The sequence below is a fragment of the Protobothrops mucrosquamatus genome, unplaced genomic scaffold (assembly GCF_001527695.2).
Source record: "Protobothrops mucrosquamatus isolate PMUCROS unplaced genomic scaffold, P.Mucros_1.0 scaffold_257, whole genome shotgun sequence".
Taxonomy (NCBI): Eukaryota; Metazoa; Chordata; class Lepidosauria; order Squamata; family Viperidae; genus Protobothrops; species Protobothrops mucrosquamatus.
In genome coordinates, this window is record NW_015386333.1 from 993,336 (window position 1) to 999,335 (window position 6,000).

Here is a 6,000-nt window from a genome sequence, read left to right on the forward strand (position 1 = left end):
CCACCCTCTTGCTTGCCCGCTCATCCAGCTCTTCCTCCTGCCACCCATAGTGAGCGGTGACTTGGTGGCTGTGAGTGGACAGAAGCAACTCAGTGGTGGCAAGCTGGCAGTAATGAGATGGCCGTGCTGAATTATCCTGGAGCCATTTTCCTTTCCTTGTTGTCTTATTTCATGTGGCCAACTATTATTTTGTTTAAAAGTGATTTATATGGAACTGGTATGTTTCATCATGGAGAAAAATCTATGTGGTCACTAAGAGTTAACAATGACTTTATGGCACATAATCACTTAAAAAATACCAGCAGTATTTTATCACCTTCTGTGTTTTGCATCTAATTTCAGTCTGCAGAAAAATCTCCAGATTCTCTGCAAAAGAATGAAACACAAAGGCAGTTCTTTGTTCATCGTGAGACTTTCACTCCTGAAATCTCTATAAGGCAATCTGAATGCAGTTTCTATTCATCTTTACTTCTAAACAGTGAGAAATAGAAACAAAAATCACTGTAAAACCCAAAGATTCTGCAGTGACAAAATTCTCCTCCAACTCCAACTTCACTGACAAGAATAACATATTCCACATTGAAAAGAAGGGGACAAAGCATTTACATTTGATTTTCTAGGCCAGGGATCCCCAACCCCAAGGCTGCAACCCACTACCGGGCCTTGAGCTGTTTGGAAAGGGGACGCAGAATTAGTGGAAATGGCAGAAGTATGGATTGCAAAAAAGACTGCCCCACCTTACTCAGAACTGCCTATATTCTCAGACGTTACCTTAGCAGCTCTTAGGTCCTTGGTTAGGACTTGAACTGTTACGTTTTTATCATCAAATCGAACTGAAGATTAAATCTTAAATAACAACAACAACAACAACCCAAGGAGCTTTACCCTGTTGTGATGGAGGCTTGTCTACTCTGTAGAAGAGCCAGATTAAACTTGCTCCGAACCAATTTAACTATGGTGAAAACACGTCAAGTGAATTCTATACAGGATCAAGTATCACCCAAATCAACAAAACTTGCATTGAATGCTATGGCTCCTGGGTGTTCAGTAAAATTATGCCACAGTGCTCAGCTCCCTCTGCTAGGCAACCAGGGTATGGAATTAACAGGCAACTGGAAGACGAACAAAAAAATGGAAAAATCTGGACAAAGGAAGAAAATTACTCAATTATGGAAGGTTATTATCGATCTGAGCCAACAAAACATGGATTTCAAAAGTGCATGTTCAAGATTTGGATGGAGAATCACCTGGATATGGAAATCAATGAATAAAGACGTATGGATCAGAGGCATGTTATTTTGAAGCACAAGCTCTTCACTAATGCAGAATTACAAGAGACTGCAAGCAGAGAAGCCCAAGATCAAGGCTCAAGAATAACTGATAATAGAGATAATTTAGAAGTAGAGCAACAAATAGTGGAGAAAAAGTAAGAAATCAGAAGAGTGGATGAGGAACAAGAAGCAAAAGCTGGATTAGATCTTGAAGAACCAAGAGCTAGAGCCAAATTACCTGAGATTAAACTGAATCAAATTAGTAAGAGAAGTTTGGCTAAATTATTAAAAAATGTTAATGAAGCTGTCCAGACTATTCCAACAGAAACATCAGCTCAAACAAACCAACTAATGTATGCAGCAGCTTATGTTACTACTGAAGAATTGGGCTTGAGAATTGGAAATAATAAAGCAATTAAGAAGGGAAAACCAAAGTGGAAAATCCACCTGGAGTTAAAAATAAAGAAAATTCAATTGGATTTAAGTAATTGTAAGAATTTGAGGCAAGGAAACCTGAAGACTAAAAAAATCAGATTTAGCCTGACAGCAAGATATGACCTGGGGGAAAAAAAGGAAATTGCAGTTGTGGTTGAAGAGCTGAAACAAGGAGTTGTGACTATTGCAGAGAAAATAAAGCCATATGATAACCAAATAATGCAGTTTCAGCAAAATTCACAACTTTGAGCAAATCAGCATCATTTCTATAATATACTTCAGATGCAGATCAAAACACAGGAATTGGAAGCATTCACCAAACATATCAACTCAGTGGACAGATACATCAAATTCACACGTGAAGATGTTAAGGAAAATAGTCTAGCCTTCCTGGATTGTGCTGTATACATTAAGGAAGACAGAAACCTTAACACTGAAATTTACAGGAAACCACCACACACATATCAATATTTACATTTTGATTCACATCACTCACTGGAGCACAAAATGGGAGTTATCAGAACCCTACACCACAGAGCTGAAGGCCTGCCTAACAGCAAAGAAGGAAAAGAAAAAGAAATAAAACACATCAAGGAAGCCCTCAGAACATGTGGCTATCTCAAGTGGACCTTCATCAAATCTCAAAAAAGACCCACAGGAGCTCCTCCATAACAGACAAAGAAAACAAATGAAGCAACGTAGTCATTCCTTACATTGCAGGAATATCGGAAAAGCTGAGGAGGATCTTCAGCCAACACAACATACATGCACACTTCAAATCCAAGAATACATTAAGGCAGAAGCTTGTCCAGCCCAAGGATAAAATACGCAGACACAAACTGAGCAATGTGGTATATGCAATGCAATGCAGTGAGCCATGTACAGAGCTGTACATTGGGGGAACAAAACAACAACTTCATAAATGTATGGTACAACAAAGGAGAACAAACCAATCAGGATAAGATTCAGCAGTCCATCTGCATTTAAAAGACAAAGGCCACTCTTTCAAAAACAGCAAAGTTCACATTTTGGATAGAGAGGACCACTGGTTTGAAAGAAGGGTCAAAGAGGCCATCTATGTCAAAATTGAATAGCCCTCTCTCAACAGAGGGGAAGGGATACAACATCACCTATCTCCAGTCTACAATACAGTCCTTTCAACTGTTCCAAAAAGAATCCACACACATTTGCACTACTCAGGTGACCCTGAAGACACAGATAAGCCTCCAGGTAACACTAACTGCTCGCTAAAGGAATGCAAATGACCAGCTGTCTGCAAGAAGTATAAAACTTTCCATTCCCCATCATCCAGTCAGAGCTGAAGAAGCTTCTTGAATGAGAAGTGAAACGTCTTCAAAGAAAAACAAGAAAGTCCAGTTGCCTCATGAAAAAGCATATTTGGGATAACTGTAGTGATGAACTTGGTGAAGTTGAAACCAAATGAGGAATCTTCCAAGGTGACTCATTGTCACCTCTGTTATTTGTACTTTTGAATGGAAAGGAGTGAGAAATGCTGGACTGATAAGCAGGAGTGAAAAGGTGAAGAATTTTGGCTGATCCCAACTCTACCATAGGGATTGTGTCCAAGTAATAGGCTGCTTACTTTTTTATTTTTGAATTGACTGTTTTTTAATATACATCATGCAGCTTCAATCATACTGTCATGGTTGCCATCTTTACTTTTTTGACCATACCTTGCAGCCATCCCATGGTATCCTTTGCCTATTGATTGTTACAAAAATTGATTGTTGAGAAAAGTGCTTGGTTGAAACATATGTGACATAATGTCATATCACAATCAATGGGATTTTTAATTTGAGAAGAATGACAGTTTGGTTACCAGGAAGCTTCACCTCATTCAAATACATCTTATTTTCACCTATTCCTTTCCACAAAAACCTTCACATGTACATGTACTAGAATATGGAAGGGCAATGCTAGCAATTTACAGTATCTCATTTCCTTTTTCTGTAGCATAATGCTGAAGGTTTATTATTATTATTATTATTATTATTATTATTATTATTATTATTATTATTATTATTATTATTATTATTATTATTATTATTATTATTATTACACCAGAAGTAGCTCAGGTGGAGAGCTGCCTATTCTTTTTACAAGTCCCTCTTGGCCAGCTGAACTGGCTTACTGTGTTCTCAAGGTCCTGCGGTAAGAAGGAGTAATGGTAATTGGCAGGTCTGCTTCAAGTAATAGGTTGCTTACTTTTTTATTTTTTAATTGCCTGCTTTTTAATATCCATCATGCAGCTTCAATCATACTGTCATGGTTGCCATCTTTACTTTTTTGACCATACCTTGCAGCCATCCCAATGGTATCCTTTGCCTATTGATTGTTACTATAATCAACAACCTGATTACTGAGAAAAGTGCTTGATTGGAACATATGTGACATGGCTGCTTTGAAAGCTGGTTGTCTATCCTGGACCTACCGATTCCAGCTCCGTAGCCACTGCGGGGTCCTCAGCGAGATGGGGAGCCTCTGAAGGTCGGGGGGTGCTCGCCGGCCGGGGTTCGGTAAGAGGAGAGGGTCGGCGAGCGAAGAAGGCTGGCGATGGACCGCGTGACCACCTGGCTTAGGCTGGGTGGGGCCGCGGGCGGAGCTGCGGGGGGCGGCCCAGGCTCGGAAAGGCCTAGCGAGGCCTAGCGAAGCCCAGCGCGGTGGCGGCCTGGTGGCTTAGCGGCCAGAAAAAATCTGCGGCCCGACGCGGTGGCGGCCTAGCGGCCCGATGCGGCAACGGCCTNAACGGCCTAGCGGCCCGACGCAGTGGCGGCTCGGCGGCCCGACAAAGATCTGCGGCCCGACGCTGTGGCGGCCTAGCAGCCCGACGTGGTGGTGGCCTAGCGGCCCGACGCGGTGGCGGCCTAGCGGCCCGATGAAGACCTGGCGGCCCGACGAAAGTCTGCGGCCTGGCGGCCTGGTGGCCTAGCGGCCTGACGACCGGGGCGGTCCGGCAGCCTGTCGGTCTAGGCGGGAAGTTGGACGGCCTGGCGAAAACCTGTGGGCTGGCGGCCTGACGGCCTGGGCGGTCTAGCGGCCTGGTGGCCCAGGGGGAAGTGACCAGCAGTGCAACGCACAGCGGCCCGGAGGACGCGCCGGTACAGTGGCACAGCGGGCCGGGCGGAAGAACGGCCCGGGCGGAGGACAGGGCCCAAGGGATGTATTTGCCGGAGGGACATGGCCTGATGGTGAGTGCCTGGGTGGTCCTGGAGGCTTGTGCGACTGGGGTCTGGCGTGCCTGGAGGCCTGCGTTGCTGGGGCCAGCTGACTTTGGCTGACTTTGACTGCAATTCCCCCCCCCTTTTTTATGGGGGTTAAAAAGACCAAGGAACTATGCTGCCTTCTCTTAATCCATCTAAGCCCCCGACTAGGACTACCATCACGAGGACTTTCCCCCCTCCCCTACTCTGCTGCTGGACCTCCTGATGCGATTTGGGACTGTACTCCAGGAGGGAACTGCTGGCCCTGCGCGACTCCCCCATCGCGCAGGCATGGCCCAACACGATCCTAAGGGCCGGCCTTGATGAAGGGGTCTGGAACCCCGAGAGGTGGCACTCAGCGACAGCATTGAGGGAACTAAGGAGAAGGAAATTACGTGTCTTCTTAGAGGGGTGTTTTATTAAATTTTTAGGGAGTTCGGCGTTGGCCCGAGGGGAACTAGGGGAGTCCTCTCTGAGGCCAAGGCCGGTCCTGTCTGGGGGGCGCGGAGTGGTAAGGGAGGAGACTGGGGGGTTGGCGGAGGGTGGTGTGATAGGTACGGTCAGTGGGAGGGGCAGATATGGCGGGAGCAGAGGACCATATCGGGTTTTGGGAGCACGCACACGCTGCTTACAAGCTTGTGGATGCTCTGATCCTCAGAGCTCTACTCGACTTCCAGGGACCTTAGATCCTCAGGCCCGGGACCATCGGCTGATGTTGTGCAATGCCAGGTCCATGGTGAATAAGGCCCCCCTCATTCAAGAACTTATTCATGAGGGGGGAGCGGACCTGGCAGGTATCACCGAGACCTGGTTGGGCATAGAAGGGGGAGTTCCCCTTGTTGATCTGTGCCCACCGGGTTTCCAGGCATTCCAGCAGCCGAGGGCCCGGGGTAGGGGCGGGGGGGTAGCGGTCATTATAAGGGAGAGCCTGTGTCCAAGGGAGGCCACTGTGCCTCAGATAGACGGTGCAGAGTCCCTCCTTGTGAAGTGGGGGCAAGGGGTGCAAGTGGGCCTGTTGATAATATACCTGGCCCCCTGCTATGTGTCAACGGCCCTGCCTGAGCTGGCTGACG

At 46.2% G+C, this 6,000-nt stretch overlaps 1 protein-coding gene across 3 annotated transcripts in view; it reads right to left on the bottom strand.

The window, feature by feature from the left end:
• SH2D4A (SH2 domain containing 4A) overlaps positions 1-6,000 on the bottom strand; it is a 31,611-nt gene that overhangs the window by 22,442 nt on the left and 3,169 nt on the right. The gene's annotated exons all lie outside the window — the stretch shown is intronic.